Genomic DNA, 25010 nt, shown 5'->3' on the forward strand with positions numbered 1-25010 from the left:
TGATTTGAGAAGGCAGGCATAATCATTTCTTCGCCATGAGGGCACTTCCTGACAAACTCTGGTGGCCAGTTTTTCTCAGCTAACAGGATATCACAGCCTTTCGAAAGGTTATCCCAAAAGAGACCCCTTACTTTCCTAGTCTTGTCCCCCTCTATACGCAGTGTTATTTCGTATATTTTATGAGGTTTGCTAACTCTGGTGTCTGCAGTTTCCACTTGAATGTATTCATTCGTGTCCACTGTCTCCAGAAGATTCATCAAGATCTTGCGAGCTATTGTCACTTCTGCTGCGCTGTCTAGCATTGTCTGAGCCCACTCTCCGTTTTTCAGTTGTGTCCTCAGTATCCTCGGCATGTTTTATTATTTTAATACTGGCTACCTTCTTTTTTGGAAATTGTAATTTTTTACTTTGATGAGCAGGTTCTTTGTCTTTGGACTTGACGTGCTCTTCCTTGTGTTCTGACCGTCCTCTTCTTTCCGATTTCTGTGAGGAAGTCTGAAAAGATCGAGAGGGACGTATATCAATATCTTGATATCTGTCAGGTTTTCTCAATTTATCCCTATCTCTAAGGTTGTATCTTTTCTCAGAGGGCTCCCTCTGGGGAGACTTGTGTCCTTGGTCCGGAGATCTTTCTCTCCGTTGAGGAGACCTTCCTCTGGACTGGAATCGTTTTTCTTTGGGAGTGGATTGTTTATTACCATCCCAACTCTTTCTGGGAGTGTTTAGATTATTTTTAATAAAGGTTTTTTCAGGATTTCCAGTTAGTTTGGGTTTTACTGGTTTCCCACCCAAACTATCTCTACCTAGTTCTTCATAGGATTTTTCTATGATTCTGGCAAGTTCAAATGGTTGTTCTGCTATATCTGTTTCTTTCAATTTCTGGAGGTATGTTATGTCCTCCATTGCCAATTGAACTAATTCTCTATATGCCTTTGTTAATTCTTTTATTTTATCTAAAAGTTCTTCACTTGACATTTTTTCAATGTCGGTATGTGGTGTGTAGCTGGCTAGAACCGGCCACGTGGCTCCTGGTCTACCTAGTGGACCGAGCCTGGTGATGTGATTTTTATGTTTTAGGGCGCCTTTAAACCAGAGCAGGTGCTCTTGGTAATTTAGTGGGGTTTCAACCTCCTCGAAAGGAGTGTATTCATCCGGAGGTTCCTCTATTTTGTAATAGTGGAATTCTTTAGTTACAGCGTTTGCTGCTGGAAAGTGTATCCATGAGTAGAATACCTCTGTCTGCCGATATTCATGGGCCTCTACCATGAATATGACTGTACCACCTCGTGATGTCAGTCCGTTTTCTATAAGTTTAATAGTTCTTCTTATATTGACCGGAATGAGTATAGCATTCAGGTCGTTTTCTTGGAGACTTGTGTCATCCGCTAGGAGTTGAGCTGCTATTCTAACTCTCTCCGCTTCATCATCACTTTCCACCATTTTACTGACAGAAAGTTTTTTGTTGCAGATCAAGTTTCAAGGGAAACAAAGATTAGGTGCACAATATTTTGGAACACTGTATCCTTCAACATTGACTGAACCAAAAACTTTACATAGGAATCTCTTCCTACTAAGTTCCGGCGGATTTTAACCTTTTACCCACTCCAGACGTCTTTTGGAGTTTTTACGGGAAAAGGGTTCTGTGTGAAAAATCACGACTGAGTTACTCTAGTGTCTTGCGTTACATTATCGCCTTACCAAACGTTGGGCGCCATGTAGTGTAGTTCCTATATTCCCAATAGGCTCTGCGCATTGGAATAATATTAACAGCAGTGTAGATGTAGGACTGAGGTCGACTAGGTCTCTACTGACTATATTAGACTTAATTAGTTTTGTCAGCTAGCTCAGAGGTCACTAGAAACTTTCTCGAATAAACAAGGAGGAGTTTAACTTCCCTGGATAGACAAGAAGGTATTAGCTTCTGACAACCATAAACATGACAACTTTGCTCCCTCAGAATAAGAGTGTATCTCTAGAGTCGTGTGAAAACAATAGACAGCTATTTTACTCAGTCAATCGTGCATACTTAGTTTCACTAGAGTGCAGAGAAATAGAGAGACGGGCATTTTCAATAAAAGGTGTTATTTATTGAGCAGTCTTCTTTCTCATGCAAGAGAAATGAATTGCCACAATTGCAATACTTAACATAAAGTAAAGTGCGTACAGTAAAAGGAGTATTATGAAATAATACTGTAAAAGCATTGATATGGTTTCTTAGCCATATGATACTTTAAAATGGATAGAATATATACATACATAAAACATTGACTAACGTACTCAACTGGTGCTTCCAATCTACGCCTACCCCGGTGTACCTGACCTAAGCCTAATACATGGGAAGGAGTAAGTAAGTAGCAGTTTAAGTTAAGTTGGTTTTTGCCAAGCAATCTGAATCAAGAATTCTCTCAAGGGTTTAGTCAGCTCCGTACCTGGGTAATGGAAAGCAGGAGGTCTGGTATCTCTCTCTCAGGACTCGATATCCCAGCAACCCGCAAGGGCGGCTGGAAACACCGGAGCTGGATTTTCTCGGCTGGAGAAAAAGACAGCGTCTTTATCAGTGCGTCAAAAGGGAGGGGCGGCGTCCGTGGGCTCTCGCATCAGCTGGGCTCTTGGGCAAGTAGATAGCCGCTCTGCTCCAAACCACCGTGTGTTTGCCTAAGGCAACTGTTGGTATATTTATACCTGAAAGGTGCCGGGTTTGACGTAAGGTTGGACATAAGACGTCAATAAAAGATGTCACTAAGAACTGGCCATTCTTTCAGTGCTCGCAGGAGTTCTAGGACAAATCAAAACAAAAGCATGGGGAATTCCCAGGTTGCTGGAGGTTTGGTTTGTTTAAAGAATGCCTTGTACTTTCTAGGAGTCTAGGGGAGTAGCCTTGCCGTATTTGGACTGCATGGGCTATTACTAAATATGGATATGATTCTTATGCCTTTGTAAGGATATTATTTATTATAGCCATATAAGGGCATAAATCGGGAATATCGAATTAGGGTCCTAGATAGAAACACAACAGACTCTGTAGGGCTGTGACACAGGTGTCAAAGTGCAATGGCATGAAAGCTAGCTTTAGAATGTTGAGTTTAAAGTTACATGCAGTAGAATAAAGACGTGTAATACTAAGCTCCATGTGTGGTGTGGTCATTGGTGAGTGTGTCTGCTGACCCTGGTTACTGACGTGCTCTTCCCTCCGCAGATCCCTGCCATCGCCGCTGAGCCCCTGCTTCCTCCACGAGGGGTTCGAGGCCGCTGCCTGTTACTTCTCTTGCCCGCTGTGTGACAGTACTTCTTTGTTTTTTCCCACTTACTCATTGTATTTTTATTTCTCTTGCTGTAACTTTATTGTTGCATTGGTAACTGCTGGTTGTTTTCCTGCCCCCTCTCTACCTGCTGTGTGCCCCTGCTTTTCCTACTTATGCCTACTGTTGTTTTCCTTCACCCCGCCGCTGCTGCCCCTGCGGCCCTTCCCCCCTGCTCACGCTCGTTCCCGCCTCCCAGCTCATCGTCCCTCCCCCACCCCTATTTAATGGCAGCCGCTGTGCGGTTGTGCCGCTGACGTACTGAAGGTGCGCCTAAGGCAAGCCCGTCTGCGTTCGTCCACAATCCGACCGCTGCCAGCGCCAGGAACCCTGGATATCCGAGGCCCCGTCATTATGACTCCTCCGCCCTCCACGCACTCAACCCCGGAAGACACTAGGACTGCCAAAGATCCTCACCGAACACCACCCACGGACAGTTCTCCTGCAGACACTGCCGACGATCCTTAACCATCGACCCCGCCGCCCCGTCCACCGAAGGCACACTGTACGCACGCACCACCGAAACCCTGACATGCATCCTCCTCAACGTACGTTCCCTACACAGACACGCCGTAGAGATCTGGGAGCTGATCGACAACCCCTCGCCCGACGTCGCCTTCCTCACGGAAACCTGGACCAATGCCACCTCCGGCCCGACATTGCCACCGACATCCCGACGGCTACAAGATCCAGAGAAAGGACTGCCCCTACCGCCCAGGATGAGGACTTGCCATCAAACACAAGACCTCCCTCCGACTCTTCACCTCCAGCACGAGAAACCCCCACTCCAACATAGAACACCTCCACTTCCAGATCCAGACCAGCCCCAAGACCATGCTACGCGGCACCCTCGCCTACAGGTCCCCGGGCCCTCGCACCCAGGCCGCAACAACCATCACCAAGCTCGTCGCATCCCACACCATTACCTCCACGGACTAAATCCTACTTGGAGACCTGAACTTCCACCTTGACAGACTCAGCGATCCCGACTCCACCACCCTCCTTGACAACCTCTCCAACCTCGGACTGAAGCAGCTCATCAACACTCCCACTCACAGAGCAGGACATACCCTCGACCCCATCTCCGCAGGAGGGACAAACATCCACTTCAGCCACACTACCCAGCCCCTCTAGAAGGACCACCACTGCGTACACTTCACCGTGAACACCACCACCGCACCCAAGCCTGCCACGCACCCGCCACGAATGAACTGGAGCAAGATCACAGAGGAACTCCTCAACACCACCCTCCTCTCTGACCACCCCACGCCACGACTGATGCCAACTCTGCAACCAAAGAACTTCACAGATGAATCTACTGCTGCTCCAACAAGCTCGCACACCTCCGCCACCTCGCCAAACTACGCCCACTGAAGGCCGCCTGGTACACCACAGAACTACAAGAAGCCAGGCGCTCCTGCAGACGCCTCGAGAAAACCTGGCGAAAACCAGAAAACCACTGAAGCCCTGAACAACCACAGGAGTGCCCTGAAGGACTACCACATAAGGGACACCAAACAAACCTTCATCAGGAACAAAATACACACCAACGCAACCAACGCCAAAGAACTTTTCAACGTCACACAGCATTTCACCAAACCCCCAGCGAAGCCACGAACGTCACACCCTCCCAGGAACTCTGCAACAAGCTCAGCTCCTACTTCCATTTTAAAAGCAAGGCCCTCTACGACAACTTCAGCGAACAGATGCCAGACACCAGACACCACCCCCTTCCCACCTCCAACGTAAAGCCGACCATCATGACCTGGAATCCTGCCACTGTCGAACACATCACTGCGACCATGATGAACACCCACTCAGGAGCCCCCACAGACCCCTGTCCACTGCACATCTACCACAAGGCCGCCGCCGCCATCTTTGCACCCGAACTAGGATGGATCATCAATGTATCCTTCAAAGCCGGCACCTTCCCAGACAACTGGAAGCAGGCTAAGGTTAAACCCCTCCTCAAGAAACCCACAGCCGACCCAACATCCCTGAAAAACTACCGGCCCTTCTCCTCCACTTCGCTGCCAAAGTCACAGAGAGACTCGTAAACACTCAGCTGACCACATTCATCGAAGAGAACTCCATCCTAGACTCCTCCCAGTCCGGCTTCCGCAGCAACCACAGCACAGAGACCGCCCTCCTTGCCGCCACTGATGACATCCGCATGCTGCTCGACCACGGACACACGGCGGCCCTCATCCTACTCGACCCCTCCGCAGCCTTCGACAACATCTCACATCGCACTCTCGCAGGCAGACTTCACGACGCGGGGATACGAGGAACCACCCTCAACTGGATCCAATCCTTTCTCTCCGGCAGAACCCAGAGGATCAGACTCCCTCCTTTCCTCTCCGAACCCACTGAGATCAACTGCGGAATGCCCCAAGGATCATCGCTCAGCCCCATGCTTTTCAACATCTACATGGCCCCCCTTGCCGCCATCATCAGACAGCATGGGCTCAGCATAGTATCTTAAGCCAAGACACCCAGCTCATATTCTCCCTAACGAAGAACCCTGAAGACTCCAGACTCTGTTTCCAGGAAGGAATAAAGGACTTTGCAGCTGGATGAAAGATAGTTGCCTTAAGCTCAACTCGGAGAAGACTGAGGTCCTCATCCTTGGACCCTCCACCTGGGACAACACCTGGTGGCCCTCCGCCCTCGGGAGTCCACCCACCCCCACATTCAACGCATGAAACCTTGGCATCATCCTTGACTCCTCCCTCAGCATGACCATGCCAGATCAACTTCGTCGCCTCCACCAGTTTCAACTGCCTCCGCATACTCCGCAAGACCTTCAAATGGATACCCCCCAAATGCAGGAGGACTATCAACCACGCACTCATAACCAGCAAACAACTACGGCAACGCCCTCTACACCGAAATCAACAGATCTCTTCTACACAAGCTCCAAACCATCCAGAACACCGCAGCCAGACTCGTCCTCGGGACACCAAGGCATGAACACATGACCCAACACCTACGAGACCTCCACTGGCTCTCCGTCGAGAAGAGAGTTACCTTTAAACTTCTCACCCACGCCTGAAAATCCCTCCACATCATCGGACCCAAACACCTCAATGAGAGAGTCTCCTTCTAGGTACCCAAGAAGAACCTCTGCTCCACCGACCTTGCCCTGGCAGAGACCCCCGGCATCCACAGAAACAGAGCCAGGTGGAAGACCCTTCTTTGATATCGCAGCCAAGACCTGGAACGAGCTCACAGTAAACATCAGACGCTCCCCAACCTTGCACACGTTCAGGAAGAACCCCAAGACCTGGCTCTTCGACTGAACCGGAGCTGCACCTCCACTCCCCTCCCCAGTGCCTTGAGAACCTCACGGGTGAGTAGCATGCTTTATAAACCCCTGATTGATTGATTGGTACCCAGGCAAGGAAGATACTACAAATGGCGACAAGATAGGGGATAAGTAACCCAAAGAACGACCGTGCTCTCCCAGAGAGTTTGCAGTGATCCAAGCAAGGAGCTTGTGCATTCCACATGTGTCGCTGTCGCATAATGCAATCCAGGCTACATGTACTTGGAGTCAAAGGGCCACTCCAGCTGCTGTTAAGCAAATGAAGATAACGGAAGTGTTAGGCGCTTGTTCAGCTTTGGCGCAGTCTCTGCTCCCAGCTGTTCATGTCTTCAGTAAGTGTTCAGCTTTGGCACACTGCTCTTCTTCCAGTTCACTTAATCTCCACATTGCTTGTTGCCCCTGTCCCCGTCCCTTACCCCTCCCACCACGTTACTTGTTTAAGGTGGCAACCCTAACAGGCTAAGCAGGTTTGTTGCCCTGCATTGTATGCAATACAGGTTTCCTGCGCATTAAGGACCCTGTGCATGCAAAGTGTTGCGACACATGCAGAGTGTCTCAACAACAGCAAAAGTATGCCACAAAGGGAACATTTAGAAAGTAGGCACCCGTAAGGGAGAGAGGAGAGGGTGGCTAAACTATTGCGAATTAAGCAGGACCACTTCCTAGTTTTAAGATGGCCTCCGTAACAGTGAGCATTATCTCTAATCAAGCACTTGCCATACGAGGGGCATTGTTTGAGTGCCTTGGCTGTTAGGTGCTGCGCTACCCCATCTCATAAGGTTCTGGTGGGGAGGCCTCGCTGTCGCTGTGTCTACACCAAGTGAGCTACCAGCACCTCTGGGTGCTACGTCACTGCGAGTGTTAGATAATACACCCACCCTTCTCTATTATAGAAATCGCTCTGACCCCCAAAGCCCTCAATCATTTAACGTCAGAACGTGAATTACAACGGCTTTCAGGTTCAGGTAATGTTTCCAACACATGCTCACAACTCTCTGGGCTCTTCTCAGACCAGTGCTTGGAATGGAAATACAGAAGTGCAGGTACTCATCTAGAGTACCCGTTTGCTCCCGAGGGGGCATGCACTCTCCCTTTGAATGTATTAGGCAGTGCTGAGAGGTGTCAGTTCCCTCCCATGTAAGTGTATTCTGGCAGTCCCGGTACTCTCCTGGTAAATATATTGCAGCAGTGCTGAGAAGTGCAGGTACTCTCCCATTAAATGTTTTGCAGAAGTTCCGACAAGCGCTGGCTCTTATTGGGTGGCTGCAAGTTCCTGTTAAGTGATCTGTAGCATTCAATCTGGATCCTGTCCTTATTTTCTCATGGCGGCATTACTGTTTATTCCCTGCACGTTACTTTTTAACGCAAGAGATACCAAGATGCATTTTTTGGCTTTTTATTGTGCTGTATTCACAGCTTTAATTTTCAGTCCTGCTTTCACTTCCTCTTAGATAATGCCTGAAACGTCTGTATGTTGAATCTACCCGTGCTTCAGAGCCCCATCACCTCTACTGAGCACGTAGACTTGTGGGCACCAGCACTGGCTATCAATAGAGAGAGGTCTTTGCGAAATATAGCTGCACGACTGCCTTGCCTGCATATTTCACCTGGCAAAAAGTTGCTGGCAGCATTACCTCACAGGGTGCTCCGTCTAAGGATTGCGAAGTCCACCAGTGGACGATTAAAAAGCCTAAACAAGCATTGGCATACCCAATAGGTCTTGCCTTCGGGACCTTATAAGCATTTAGACTATAATATAGTGTTAGAAAATTGCCTTTTCTTTCCACAAATGTGCCCCTCCACAAACAAGTAATTCCAAATGTGCCAATGTAATTGTAATTGGATTCATACAGGCCTTACTACCCCTGACAAGGCGTTTACAATAAAATGCAAAATAAGTGATTAGCACACTCTGGAGTTTAGACTCGTTCTCGGTGACTCGCTGATGTCTTTAACAACCAACACACATTTGTGGCTTGCAGCCTCTGGTCTTGGAATTAGCATTATGTTGTTTAAAACCACTTCCATGCTAATGACAAGGTCAGCTCGTCATGGAGTGCCCATTCATTTCAATCGAAATTACATTAAATGTCTAGGCACAGGCTTAGCATCCAAACACTGACCTTTTGTCCAAAGGGCTCACGTGCCAGGGCTATACTGACATTCTTTGTGTGTGTTGTACAAGGCACCCATACATGGTTAGAGCAAAACTTGTCAGCCTGTGACTAGGGTGAGACCGCTCACGTCACAAGATGGCTGCTGGGCCCAGCTCGGTTCCACCTCCCACCCCTCCCTCTCAGTGCGGCAGGTCGGTGCACATTCCTGCCGCAGGTCCTGTGGTCCCTGCCAGAGGCACCGGCAGCAGAATGAGACACAGCGGTGAGCCATGGTGGTGAGGTGGAGGTGGGTGCTGCACTTGGGGTGGCTGGCACTGCTTTTCCAGCAGCCGCGCTAAGGAGGCTGTGTCTCGGCAAGCACAGGAAGTGTCAGCTGGTGGGGCTGCAGGACTCTGAGCCGGTGCCCCTGGCAGCAGATAGGGATTGGAGCTGCAATGGCCAGGAAGCACAAGGAGACGTCGGACGAGAGATAAGGTTCACATCACAGACAACAGCCAGGCCCTCCGTGAGGGCCCTTACAGCTGCCGGGTCCTCTACAAGTAGGACAGCTCAGGGCTGCTATGGAAAGCCTGCAGTAAGCATTTCTGGCTGTCACTTGAATCCTGTTGCGAAGGGTCTTAACACCCAACTCTGATGTAGTAGCCAGCCGCACACTGTATTCTGGGACTTGTAGTTCTGGTTGTACTGTTGGCAATGTAATACATGCGTGCAAAGTGCTGATGACTGAAAGGTCAGGACTGATTCATGGTATCTCACAAGACGGGTTCACCTGTCATGTGTGAGTGCATCCCGTGTACACACAGTGTTGTCCACCATTTGTTTATGGAACTGAAAACCAGCGCGGTCGCGAAAGTGAAAGCGACCGCGCTGGGTTAATTAGTAACCTGATCCAGGAATGCAGCTGGCACACTGTGCGCCACTGCTCGCTCTGCTCGCTCCCGAGACCCATAGGCCATGGGAGTGAGCCTTTACAGAAAAGGTGGGACATACCCCCGCCTTTGGCCATTTGCGTGCTTTCATTTTTGAAATCCACACGCAATGGGCAATAAAATTTGTGGGTGTGAACAAAATCACACAGATTAGTCTGTAGGAAGCAGGGAGTGCTTACAAGAAGCCTCCCCATAGAGCAGTGCATGCACGCTGCACTAGGCTCGACCTAAATAGGGGCTTGACCAGCGGTCTGGATTCCCTGAAAGTGGGCTGTAAACATCGGGATCATTCAAAGCAAGCATGACTATGACAAAGGGTAAGAAACTACCAGCTGGTGACAGGGCACCGGGTTCACCATAACTTGAAACCAGCAAGGGTAATGGTAATAATTTTGATGACAATAGCAATGAAACAAGCCAGAACTTGGGCAGCGCACAAGGTCAGACATTCATACCAAACTCTGAGAACACCAGCTCTGAACCTTTGACACACACCACGGTGGGGGCAGCGATCACCCTATTGTTACATCTATAACGCAAGAGATACCAAGATGCATTTTGGGTCTTTTTATCGTTATGTACTCACTGCTTTAATTTTCAGTACCGCTGTCACTTCCTCCTAGATAATGCCTGAAACGTCTGTATGTAGAATCTACCCGTGTTTCAGTGCCCTGTCACCTCTGTTAGGCATGCTGACTTGTGGGCACCACTGTAGTGGTGGACCTCAGCAAGTCCTACCCGTGCTAGGGGTTCGCCCTTCTCTGCACAAGTCCTCAGACCAATAGGATAGAAGTTGGCACATAAACTGGAATAGAAAACAAAGTATTTATTAACCTCATGAGGTGGAACTACATTCACACAACACCCTTCGGTAGTGTATGAAGTAGCACACTGAATGGAATTAGCTTGGTCCTTTTATACCCAAACAGGGGCTCAAAAGAAGGCAGTACAAGTACAACAAGAAGGTTTTAGGTACATATAAGGTCGTACAGAAAATGCACAGTCAACAAGTGGGAGGAGCTAACAGTTGCTAATTCTGGTGAACACATCCTGACAGTTAAAGACTAACAGCAGCTGCATGGACAGCTGCAAGCTCAAATGTGCATGTGCGAAGCAGAAGAAGTTAAATATAACCTGTCTCTAGGCAGATTCCAAGAGCAGACAACAGCAAGGTAGGAAAGAGCATATGGCACGCACGTGGTAGCACGTGGCAAACAAGATGGCTGCCAGAAATACAAAATGGATTCCACAAAACAGATAAGATAACCTCTAAATACAGGATGGCTTCCGCTAATGCTGACCCAATCGCAGCCAATTTACAACAGAAGACCCTTTTAGCATTAGCTGAAGACATTCGTTCATCTGGGGTAATCTAGATATGCATCCTGTACATCGATGCTCATCAGTTCAGTGACCTCTTTATTTTTCATTTATTGGGCTTTCATTTCTGCAACATTTTTCTTGGCAGGTGTACAAGCAGTGATGCAAATAGAGCAAAGCATAGGACCACAATGTATACATATACAGCATGTAAATAGTATCACCAATAGTATACATAGCATAGTCAGTAGCTTCCAGCCCCAAGTAATAAAGAGTGTCCACATCCAATTTGAAAAAGTCCATGTACAAGTCTCTGGATGAATCTCTGCAGCGATCTTATGTAGTTTAGAGATTGCATCATATACTGAAGGCGAGTGATCCGGAATGAAAACACAGCAACTGCTGCCAATGATGCGACATGCACCCCCTCGATCAGCCAAAATCACATCAAGCACCATGCGATTCGGGAATGCTACAATCCTCGCAATTTGCAGATCTTCTGTAATGTTCCCAAGTGCCATAGCTGTCTGAGTAGTAACAGCTTCCACAACTCTAGTCAATCGTCTTATTTTTCTGCTGTTTAATGCAGCACCCAAGAAGAAAAACAAGCCTAAATTGAAATCAACATATTGTTGCAGAGTGGTGTCAGTCTGGTCCACTTCATCCATACTTATTGTTCTCTTATTTCTGTTTTTGCAAATATCGTTGTACAGTCGGAAATCACGATGATACGATGCAGGTGGCAAAAACACAGGGGGCAACAGGAAGGACACGTAGCATATGCCAGACCAACCAAGAGGTAGTTGATAATATCCCTTGTTGCCGCATACAACGTAGGTATTATGTGAGGCTGTAAAAATACTATTATTGGCACCTTCATTAGTCAGTACCACTGTACACTCACTCCTTCCTCCTGGGATTTTCCCAACACTGCCTATACATAAATCTGCTTTAGCTCTGGTCACAGAAATCACAAAAGGTCCATTGTTCTCAATAGTTCTCATATTCGTGAAGAAATATGGTGTCAAAATATTGTCAGGTTGATACTCTTCCCATTCCCATTTAGTCCCTTTAGCTTGAGGATAACCATCTTTATCTTGATAGCATACTTTATTGAGTTGAAAGTTAATCCCACCTACTGAAGGCTTTCCAGAAGCAAACAAAAGCGCAAACCAAGCTTGACAAGAATCATTGAGCGAGAATGGAAGAGGAATGAAAGGTGTTCCTCCCTTTTTCTGGTGAGCAGGTATCATTCCACACACCCACAGTTGGTAGTATTTGTGGCATTATGAGTGTGATGCAGCATCTTAATGAACTTATTATTTAAGTAGGATTGTCGATGCTTCTGCTCATGGTAGGGAAGCGTAAAATAATGGTGCTCAACTGGCACTGGAGTAGTGGCGATCAAAAGCTGTCGAGCAGGAGCCACTTTCTCAACAAACCAAGTTATTATTGCCATAACCACCATAGCAACAACAAACCCTACAGCACAAATAATCTTCTTAGCACTAGGTTTAGCAACCGCAACAGTCGATCTTTCTGCAGACATGATCAGCTCGTCGTTGAAACAATCGTTGGAGCGCTAAGCCCTGGGCAGCCGTTGGTTTCTTCACCGAGGGTCAAGACGGGTGTCACTTTGCAGGACTGATCCCCCCCTTGCCACATCGGCACTCCGTTTCACTAACCCAGGGCGGTAGCTCAACGAGTCCTTTTCGACAACGCAGGCTCTTTCCGTGTTCTCAGTTGGTATCGCGATGCTCCAGAAATCATGTGGTCCGGGAAGACTTCCTCAAATTCGTCAGGTGGGATCGCTTGGTTTTCCTCCGTGTACCGAATCTCTCGATGGTCATCAGCACAGCAGGTTCCATCAAGGTAGGTGACACACGTTTGCATCGTGTGCTATGGATCCAAATCTTTCTGTTCGTCACTCGAACTACTGTCCTCGTAGCCAGGAGCACTTGCTCTGGTCCTCCCCACCTCGGCTCCAAGCTATTCGACCTCTCAAATATTCTGACCATAACCTGGTCTCCAGGCCGGAGATCGTGAGCCTCACCTGTAGATCTGTCAGGAAGAGCTTCTCGAACCTGTTGATGAATAGAGATCAAACTGTTGGTTAACTGTGCCAAATAATCATTCATCAGAACACAAGGTACATCATGTATGGGGCTTGGCTTAGGAACTCCCCAAATGTTCATCGGTCTCCCAAACACCACTTCATATGGTGTAAGTCCAGATCGTGAATGTGGCATCGATCTTATGGACAACAATGCCAGAGGTAGTGCATCTGGCCATTTCAGAGACGTGGAAGCCAGTATTTTCGCTAATTTCAGTTTCGAGTTGCGTTGTACCTCTCCACTAAGCCTGCTGATTGTGGGTGGAAGACTGCATGGAATTTCTGTTTGATCCCTAATCCTTTCAGGACATATTCAACAACCTGCCCAATCTAATGAGGTCCGTTGTCACTCCACAAAAGTTTGCAAACACCATATCTAGGGAAAAACTCCTTTAGAAGCACCTTCGCTCTAGTGAGAGCTGTATTATCATTTGTAGGGTATGCCTCTATCCATTTACTGAAGACATATACCACCACTAGGACATACTTCAAGTTATTGCAGCGTTCAAGTTGGATGTAATCCATCTGCAAAACTTCAAAAGGTGCAGTCGGTGTAGCAAACCCTCCTGTAGGAGTCTGTGTCCCTTTACCAGGGTTATACTGCCAACAGATCAAACAGGACTGTACTACTCTCTTAGCTGTGCTGGCAGTTTCAGGATGCTCCCAAACTCGCGCAAGCAATTTTGTTATCGCTAGAGCCCCAACATGTGCCAGCCCATGTGCCATTTGAACCATCGGTTTTAAATAGGCTGCAGGCAGTTTCCATTTATCCATGTCTTTGTTGCACCAACAACCCTCATCGTCCAATATTCCCTCTTTATTTCATTGCTCAAGTTCTGCTACAGAAGCAGATCTCTGAATGTCTAGCACTTCTTGTCTAGCATCATGCCAACGCTCAGCTTGTGACTTCACTACGTACATGGATGTAGTGCTCCGTTGCATCGCAGTCTCATGAGGTACACGATCTGCAAAAGCATTACCTTGTCCTATCTTATCAGTCACTTTCTTGTATGCACTACACTTCACAATAGCTATCTTCTTTGGATATGTTAGTGCAGTCAAAAGATTATGCACTAATTCTCTGTGCATTATCTGCATCCCGTGGGACGTAAGAAAGCCTCTTTCCTTCCAAAGCAGGCCAAAATCATGGGCCACTCCAAAAGCATAGCGGCTGTCTGTATAAATGTTCACACAATCAAGTCAGTGCTAAGTTCACACGCTCGTGTTAAAGCTATTAGCTCAGCTGCTTGAGCCGACTTCTGTGGTATGCGAGCTGTTTCCACTACTGTCTCAAGTGTCGTAATTGCATATGCAGCTGAAGTCGTGCCATCTGGTAACTTCAAACAGGACCCATCAACCCACAGTTCCCCATCTACATCTGAAAGGGGCATATCTTGCAAATCGACGCGACCCTTTGTCTGTTCCTCGGTAAGGAATATACAATCATGAGGCTCTTTTGATTGAGACTGAGTCACAGGATATGGCAACAAAGTAGCTGGGTTTAGAGTCGCACACCTCTTTAGGGTAATGTGAGGGGCCAAAAGTGTCATTTCATATCCTGTCAGGCTAGTACTAGTTAAGTGCTGCGTTTTAGTCTGAATCAAAAGCGCATCAACTGCATGGGGTACTAGCACCAACAGTTTATGTGACAAAAATATCCCTTCACTCTGACGTATGGACACAGCTGTTGCTGCAACTGAACGGAAGCATCCAGGAAATGCACGAGCAACAGGATCAAGAACTGCTGAAATGTATGCACAGGGACGCTGCTTGTCACCGTGTGTTCTTACTAAAACCGACAATGCACACCCATCTTTCTGGTGTACATAGAGTGTGAAAGCCTTCATGTAATCTGGAGTACCTAACACTGGTGCAGAGCAAAGAGCTTGTCGTAACTGTCGAAAGCATTCTCACATTCATCTGTCCACGGAAGGGGCATTGGAGTGTCTTTAGTCAAAAGCGCTAGCAGGGTTTTATAATGTGTGAAAACCCTAATATCCATTACCTACAAAAGGAAGTCAAACCAATGAATGCACAAACATTTTTCTGAGTGGAAGGCACTGGTGTGTCTAACATTGCTTAAATACGATCTGGTGTCAATGCACAGCCCTCCTTAGACTGAAGGTGACCTAAATAGGTTACCTTCTGTCTACAATATTGCAATTTCTTCCGTGACACTTTATGATGGTGTGTAGCAAGAAAAGAAAGCAAAGACAAAGTACATTCTTCACACTGTTCTGGCATATCGGCTGCCAACAAGATGTCATCGACATATTGTATGAGAGTTACTCCTTCAGGAAAAACGAAAGAATCAAGTTGTCTCTTCAATGCTTGACTGTAAATGCTAGGACTCTCAGTGTACCCTTGAGGAATTCTACAAAATCTATACGATCAATTGTTCAAAGTGAAGCTGAACAAATATCGGCTATCAGGATGAATAGGAATCAAAAAGAAAGCATTCCTCTGGTCAATCACAGAAAATGTAGTCGGGGGAACCAAAGTAAGAAGTGTCGTTATGTCAGAAACCACAGGGTATTGGGGTACTACAATATTGTTAACTTCTCGCAAATCAATAATGAATCTGTAAATCCAAGTGTCCGTGTCTTTTTTCAAAATAGGAAGAATAGGACTGTTGTAAACATAAGGAACTTCTTCCACAACCCCCACTTTAATCAAATCATGGACAATGCGTATAAGTCCTTCTTCCCCTTCCTGAGAAATTTTATATTGAGGCAATCGTGGCAATGAAGCGCCCTCCTTGACACTAATATGCACTGGTGGGATAACATTTACCCTACATCCGTGTGTGAAGTAGCCCACAAAGTATTGGGAAGTGAGGCTAATGCAATATCCTCTTTAACAAGACAAGATCTCTCAATCACGGGGTAGTTGTCATTTAAAATAACACATACACCTTCAGGGGAACATCGTATCGTAGCCCTGAAATATTTGAGCATATCAAGTCCCACAATATTGTCTGGTGTGTTTGGAGAGAGCAAAAACGGACATGGAGCAGTACATTTATCAACATGGAATGCAAGTGGCTGTGATAGTGGGCTAAGGGAAGGTGTTCCATCGAAACCTATCGATGTAATGGTTAAGCCAGACAGGGGAGCCCTTGGAACCAATTGTTAGATAAGGCGCTACGAGTAGCTCCTGTATCAACCAGAAACTGATCAGTAGAACCCAAAACATGTGCGTATTCTAATCCAACGTTGTGTATATATAAACACGCGCTTATGTTGCAAAGTGAACCACCCACCCACTTCCCGGTCTGCCATCCTGACACCAACTGTCCATCCTAATATATGTAGACTATTATCTCTATGCGTCCTTTCTTAATGTTTCAAAGTGAACCAACTCCTCCCGCCACCCACTTCCCGGTCTGCCACCCTGACACCAACTGTCCATCCTAATATATGTAGACTATTGTCTCTATGCGTTCCTTGTAGTTTTTGCACAGCAACCAAATCGATAGGGTCTGTTCGGCCTTTCGATTAAAAACAAGCGCGTATTGGACACGCGCGTATTCTAATCCCACGTTGTGTATATATAAACACGCGCTTAATCGAATACAACGTTGTGTCAAAATTTCAAATCAATCGGTGAAGAACTTTTGGAGATTTAAGATTTTGAACAAAGGAACATTGAAATTTTTATGTGTCTGTTCCGGCTTTCGGTTAAAAACACACGCGTATTCGAAACGGGCGTATTGGAATCCAACGTTGTGTATATAAAAACACCCCCCTATTCGAATCCAACGTTGTGAAGAAATTTCAAAGCAATCGATGAAGAATTTTCGGAGATTTGCGATTTTGGACCAATGAACATTTACATTTTTATTTATATAGAATGAAAAAAAAAATAATATCTATCTATCTATCTATCTATCTATCTATCTATCTATCTATCTTAGAGGCAGGAATGTGTGCTGTCTGAACCCACCCACCTCAGACTTGGGATGCTGCCTTTCACTGCCCAGGATGTGGCATTACAGCCAGAGCTGTTAACTGTGTTCCAGGTTCAGCTCAACATCCTGTGATTCAGGGCAAATTACTTAATGTCCCCATCCCGATAAACAATTGCGCGTGTCCTTGTGTAATGAAACTAGTGCTCATGTAAAGTGCTCCAATCACCTTCAAGGCGAGTTTGTGCTATATTTCGAAAAGTGCACTAAGGTCAAAACAAAGCTTAGCACAAGGAAATACACATTAATACCCATTTATTGGCTATGTGTGCCAAGTGAAACCAGAAAACCTGGACGCATTATGGCTTCATCACTTAAATTGTGTTATCCGGCAAATTATTTATTTCACTGAAACTCCTTTTTTCTTCATAATCGTGTATGAAAGCACTTCCAGATATGTGAGTTCAGACTACCAGTTGTGCAAAAATAACACTTCAAATGAATACTTCTCAATGCAGTACTATAATGTATCTATTAGTGTCAAAGCTTGCACGTTAAAGAACAGTAGATGTTGTAGCACCCAGAATAATGTGCTGCATGGCTAAATACTTATAAGATCCGAAAGACGAGAACTATTGGATATGCCAATGCTTGTTTGTCTGAAGCCACTGTGCATCAGATGGCACATGACATATCCTTTTATGCCAGTGGCATTATGCTCCTCCCTTCGTGCCAAGAATGCCACTAAAGCTCCTATACACACAGCCTGGTTCCAGGGGGGACAGTTGGCAACTGTTGCTGCAGCGCACTAGCCTCGCTGCACTCAGTGCAGTGTCCCAGTCAGCCTGCCCCTGGAAATGGCCCTTTCATGAAATATTATCTGACACCCAGAGATCGACAGACCCTAGTGGAGACCAACAGATAATTATCAGACACCGATGACCTGCCGGCATTCTCACACACTGACAACAGGCACAGCTAAAGATCTTGATTTGTTATCAGACACTCGAAGTCAAACGGAGACAAATTGAGTCCTGTAGAAAGTAGCCTTGCAATTGTCCCAAGCTCCACAAAGCAAACAAGACAAAGCATTTTAATTATTTAAAAAACATTTTATTGAGTTTTCCAATCTAAAAAGACAGGACAAATAATATCAAATATAAATAAGGGGAGAAACAATAAAAACCAATCACAGTATGTATATGTAATGGTTCCATGAACATTCCTATACATTGTGCACAATATCACCAGGCTTTACAGTAGGGGATGGCAAGCAGAACAAGGAGACAATTCCTATCATCGATAGGAAATTATAATGACATTATTGAGGATCAATGTGTGGTGAGAGATCCCAAGGGAGAACCCCCTAAACAGCCTACAATAGCAATACATCAAGCAGCCTCACAAGTACAATTCCCATGAGGGAAGCCAGTAATATGCTACCACTGCCAGACCCCTGCAATGAAAGTGGGAAAGATTCCACAGTTATCTGGTTTATGCTTTATCCGGCAGATAATCTTGATATAAACTCTAAAAATTCTTGGGACGATTCCGGGGAGGGGGGGAGTAATTTGCGATATAATTCAGTTTGTGTGTTACAGAGTAGCATATCTCTGAACCATTGTGCTATGGTGGGAGGAGGACTTCTGGCCCAGTGTATTGCAAACACACACTTCGCTATCAGTAGACCCATGTCGACCAAGCGCCTAGTGCCTTTGCGAATATGTTTGGAGAAGCCAAGTAGAGCTAACAATGGGTCATGGTTTTGAAGTCTCCCCAGTAATATCACTGAATTTCCGGAAAATGGCCTTCCAGTAGTTGGCTATTTCAGGGCACAGCCAAGCCATGTGGATAAACCCAGCAGGATCAATACCACACCTTTCACATCTCGCAGAAGCACAGAGACCATATTTGTGCAGGCGGAACGGGGTGTAATATATTCTATTGATACGTTTAAAATGTATAAGGCGGTGCCGCCCGTTCAGGGAGATGTGCTGTGTAGCCTCGCAACGATAGCGCCATGTATCGTCGTAAAGTGCCCTTCTAAATCAATTTACCAGTCGAGCCTGGCTTTAGTGAAGTGATGTTTCCGATAATCTTGAGTAAGAGAGTAAATGTTTGAGACAATCTTCCAAGGGGATTTTGCCCGCAGTAAGAGGGAGAAGGGGTCAACCTCCGGCGGCTCAGACAGTTCATCGCCCAACATGTCACGGAGTGCCTGCCTAACCCTGTAATAGTGAAACGTTGTCAGCGGGGTACCGTCCCGCCCGTCCGAGACAAGGTCTTCCCATCCCCATCTAACTCCATCCTCAAAGAGGTCACCAATACGGGTAATGTCAAGTGATGTTAGTGCGCGCTTCACCTCTGGTTCAATGAGGGCCGGCAACCAGAAGCAGAAGTTTACTGGAGCTAGTGGAGAGTTTAGAATAGAAACTGCCTGCCTCTTCAGTATGTTGTACCATGAATGGGTAGTAGCATTGATTGAATCAAGTGTACTCGAGCGTCTATAAGGGGCGGGGAACAGAAATGAAGCCAGTGAGGAGGGTGCAGCCGCAACCCTCTCTATGTGCAAATGATGCGGAGGGGCTTGCTGGTGTAACCAGTAGAAAGCAGGCAAACATTGTGCCGCATAATAATAAAGTTCCGAGTCCGGAGCGCCCAGTCCACCCAAGGAATAGGGTAGCGTTAGAATGTCCCATCTGACACAGGGTTGTTTACCTGCCCAGACTAGTTGAATCAGCAGCGACCTAATGCGCTTAAAGAAAGGAGCAGGTAGTATCATTGCAGAACAGAAATTAAAAAACGAGGAAGGACCACCATTTTCATTACAGAGACTCAGCCCATGAGGGATAAAGGCAAGCTCACCCATCTGCTGACATCATCTTTAAGTCTGGCCACCGCCCTGCCATAGTTCTTGTTGAACACCACTTCTGAGTTGGTGTGAACCTGTATACCTAGATATCGCACAGAGTCAGTAGTCCACTGTAGCGGGAATTCCAGTTCAATAGGCTCCAGAGCCAGCGTGAGTGGGAAAATGGAGGACTTAGTCCAGTTAATCCAGAGAACTCACCGTAACGCACCACCTCCCTTAAAACTGGGGAAAGGTTAGACTCGGGGTATCTGATGTATAGGAGGACGTCATCAGTGTAAGTGAAGATGATTAGGTTATACTCAGGGAAAAAAATCCCTCTGTGACTATGGTACTCCCTGAGAGCGCACGCTAAGGGCTCAGCCACAATCGCATAGAGGAGTGGTAATAGTGGACACCCCTGACGGGTCCCCCTGAAAATCTTAAAGAGGGCGTATCCGAATAACCCACCCTGACCCTGGCCGTTGGGGAGTTGTATAGGACAAACACTAGGGTGGAGAAGAGGTCGCCCACACCCCTTTGCCTCAGGACCAACATCATAAATTCCCACTCAACCCAGTCAAAAGCCTTTTCGGCATCCAAGAATATCGCAGCTGCTTTGACTTCAATATTAGTATGTTGGATGGCTCCGAAGACTGCACGCATATTGTGGGTGTGAGTGCGTCCATGGTACAAAGCCAGCTTGCTCGGGACCAACCAGTGTAGGTACCAATGGAACTAAGCGATTGGCGAGTACTTTAGCTAACAGTTTAGTGTCAACATTCAGAAAGGAAAGCGGTCTATAGGATGAGCACTCGCCTGGTGGCTTATCTGGCTTCGGGAGGGTGACCTGCAGGGCTTCACGCATCAACGGTGGCATTATACTACTCTCACCCATTTCTTCGAATAAGGAAATCAGGTGGGGGACCAGGAGCTCTCTGAACTCCTTATAAAAGGCCACAGTTAGGCCGTCTTGTCCGGCAGCACCCCCTGCTCGCAAGGTTTTAAGCGCCTCATGAATTTCCCAGGCCTCAAGTGGCCTCATCAAGTAGTTCAAGTTCATTAAACTTTATTCGGTTAACATAATAGAAAACCATAAAAGTTACATTTCATCGTTAAAAAATACAAGTGGCAGACAAATATATACAAGTTATAAAATACATTTGTTCCAATTTACATTCGGTGATTATATGGTCATAGGGCATCACATTTATTTAGTAATAAAAAAAAAACAGTTCATAAAAATACAGCATTCATATCCCTTAGGGTTCCAAACATTTTCTATACCTTAGGGAGCATTTCAAAAAGCAAACCACAAACGGGATACATTCTGGCTTTAAAAGTTGCAAAAAATAGAGAGCGGGGCTGTACCTGTAAAAAGTTTAGCTTTTTTAAAAGTGATTTTAAAAACAACCTCCGTGGGGCTTCATAAAAATAACAAAAAAACACAAAGTGTAGCAGGTCCTGAGGAGACATATTGTCGCAGCCACAGGGTGCTAACACTTTTCCTTTGTGGCTACCCTTGGGTACAGCTAATAAAAGGTGAAAATAGTTGAGTCTAAACCTGATTAGTAAAAAACGCTTGTGCGTTGACAGGGGCAATGAGGGGTATGGCTCCATTGCTAAGGATGTTCTGAGCATCATATGCTTACGGACGCCATTTTCATAATTTCTGTCCCCTCACGCTTAGCTTGTTTACGCATTATAAAGGATTATTTCACAAGTGCCACATCTGCCTTAGTAATACAATCAGGTAATAGAAAAAGGTCCGGACGGCCCAGCTCACTAAAACATACCTTAAGGTACTTGAGCCATGGTATGTCAGTCATGTGGTCCAGGCTCAAAGTCTCCTTTAATAGTTTGTGGGTAAGGTCTAAGGGCCAGATGTAGGTGTCCAAATACCAGTCGGAAATGGCCGATTTCGGCCGTTACCGACCGGTATTTGGCTTTTGACATGTAGCTGGCTCGGAATTTACAGAATCGGTATATTTACCGATTCGGTAAATTTACCGATTCGGTAAATTTACCGCTTTGGTATATTTCCGAATTGGTAAATATACCGATTCTGTAAATCCATATGTAGGTGGCACAGTTTGTAGTGCCACAGGCCCTTAGGAATTCTTAATTTACCACCCAATCCTATTGGGTGGTAAAATACCGAATTCCAGTGTGACACACAGACATGCCCTTAGGGCATGTATGTGTGCCACATGGCACACAAGCCTGCAATTGGTGTGCTACAGGTTGTCAAAGTGACACCCCGTTCCCCCTGCCAGGATTCGGTATTTACCGATTCGGTAAATACCGAATCGGTATTTCCCATTGATTCCTATGGGCTTCAAGGCCCATAGGAATCAATGGGGAATACCGATTCGGTATTTACCGAATCGGTAAATACCGAATCTTACAGAATCGGTAATTGTAAAATAAAAATTACCTACATCTGCCTACTTACAATTTACCTACTCTTAAATACCGATTCGGTATGATTCGGTATTTAAGAGTAGGTAAATCGGAATTACCTACATCTGGCCCTAAATCTTTATTTAACCAACTTTTAAGCCAGAACAGCAGTGGGCGCATAGCCAGAGTATCACAGATGTATGGGAGGCCAGTTTCTTCATGGACAATAAAATTTGCAGTCCCTTTAGGAACCCCCAACAACTGTTTTAGAAAGTTGGGCCTAGATGTAGGTAATTTTATTTTACCACTTCTTAAATACCGAATCTTACCGATTCGGTATTTAAGAAGTGGTAAAATAGAGGGGGGGGGGATGTAGGTATTACAGATTCGGTAAATACCGAATCGTTAAGATTCGGTATTTACCGATTCTGTAAATACCGATTCGGTAATGCCCATTGATTCCTATGGGCATTGAAGCCCATAGGAATCAATGGGCATTAAGGAATCGGTATTTACAGAATCGGTAAATACCGATTCCAGCAAGGGTGCAGGGGGTGTCACTTTGACACCCTCTAGCACCCCAAATACAGGCATGTGTGCCATGTGGCACACAGACATGCCCTAAGGGTATGTCTGTCTGTCACATGGCATAGGTGTGCATGAACACATGTGCAAGCACACCTGGATTCGGTATTTTACCACCCAATTGGATTGGGTGGTAAAATACCGAATCTGAAAGGCCTTCGGGACTCAGAAGAGTCCCACCTACATCTAGAAGTTACCGAATCGGTAAAAATACCGAATCGGTATTTTACCGATTCGGTAAATTTACAGATTCGGTAAATTTACCGATTCGGTAAAATTGGCCCCCTACATCCCAAAAACCCATTTACCAGTCGGTAACGGCCGGTAAATGGCCACCTACATCTGGCCCTTGATTTCTGTCACCTGGATACCCTCCACATCAGTATATCCCCACAATTTGCTCCCATAGGTAGCTATAGAAACACTTTTGGCTTGGTAGATTTTCAACATTGCAGCTACTGGGCGGTTGCCCATTTTAGCTGCAAAGCTGAAGATCGCTGCATTAGACCTTGTCACCTCGCCCCTTTTCTTCTTTATTAATGCGCCCCAGTCCAGGCGATTGTCTAGTAAGACCCCGAGATAAGAAAAGGTAGGGGATATCGGTACTGGCTCTCCATTCACCCTAAAGGTGTACTGTTGTTTCGGATGAAGCCCTACCTGCATTGCAAAGGATTTCGTGTTATTAATGGCCAGATCTCGCTCGGCCATAAACCCTCGGAAAGTATCAAGGAGGATATGCAGACTATTGGGGGTTCATGCCAGGAGGACCGCATCGTCCGCATATAGCAAGACGGGCAGTCCCCTGCATCCCACATACGGGTATTCAGCCCCAGTTTCCAGCAGGGTCTTATCCAAATCATTGATGTAGAGATTGAAGAGGAAAGGGGCTAAAATACACCCCTGTCATACCCCACTCTCTGTGTTACAATCCCTGGTGACCCTCAGGTCCTGAGCGTATCTAATGTTCGCCCTGGTTTCTCTATGTAAATCCCTCAGAAAGCCACCAGATTTGCCTCCACTCCCATGGCACCCATCAAGTATTCACTGTGCTCGTCAACCAGCCAGGGGAGCCTAATATGATCCAGGTAGTCGACTGCTCCTTCATTCCCTCCTGATAGTCTGGACTGATAAAGCTCTAAATAATAATCTGTAAACCTGTCAGCAATGGTGTCAGGGTCATGAAGGATTTCGCCGGTGGCTGCATAGCGTTCTGTAACTGCAGCCATCTCCTGTCTACCCTTCTGGATCGCCACTAGTGTGGTGCCCAGGTGAGAACAAGCATTTTTTTAATGGCAATCGAATTAAACAAATAAAAAGGCAATGGGTAAGCCCGCAGAGGGAATACAGCATGTCTCGAAAAGACAGCGCATGCGCTGTCTAGTGTCGAGCTAAAAAATAACCCCAGCTTGATATTAACAAGCATTTTCAATGCAATCGGTCTCGCATTATTAAAGTTTGAGCTATTGGCATTGCTAAATAATGCAACACCAATAGCTCAAACTTTAATAATGCGAGACCTATTGCATTGCAATGCGCCTTCGGTGTGAGGGTAGGCGTGCTGCTCTGACTACAACATCCAGAATGCATCTGGAGTACTAATCTAGACCGACAGCTGTTAAGTGGGTGAAAATAATTCTGTTCAGAGATGGGAAGTAGTCTAAATTGGAAGATGGTGGAGCGGCTAAACACGGAAGGTGTGGGGAGAGAGAGGGGGAGGGGAGGGAGTATAGGAAAGAGAACGAATGAGAGAGGAGAGGGAGTAGAGGAGAGAACACAAGAGAAAGAAAAAAGCAAAGCGAAAAAAAGAGGAAGAGAAAGAGGGGCGAAGAGAAGAGAAATGAAATGCCAAAGAAGATTGGGGAGGAGGGTTAGGGACAGGGAGAGTGGTCAAAAAAGAGTAGGGCAGAAAATAAAAGGGTGATCACAGAGTGAGTGGGCAGAGGGTGCAGGGGTGTGCGGCAGAGACAAGAGGTGAGAGGGCAGTCAAAGGCGGGAGGGGAGGATGGGTCTGGAGGGAGGGGTCCCGAGTAACACAAGAAGGGGGGCCTGGGAAGAGCCGCCCACTTTGGGGGGAGAAGGGGCCGTCTGAGGGCACGGCTGGGGAGGGAGAGAGCAGCTGCTCCGGAATGAGTGAAGGGGGGACCCCAGGGCAAAGAAGCAG

The sequence above is a fragment of the Lissotriton helveticus genome, chromosome 1_1 (genome assembly GCF_964261635.1).
Source record: "Lissotriton helveticus chromosome 1_1, aLisHel1.1, whole genome shotgun sequence".
NCBI classification, from domain to species: domain Eukaryota; kingdom Metazoa; phylum Chordata; class Amphibia; order Caudata; family Salamandridae; genus Lissotriton; species Lissotriton helveticus.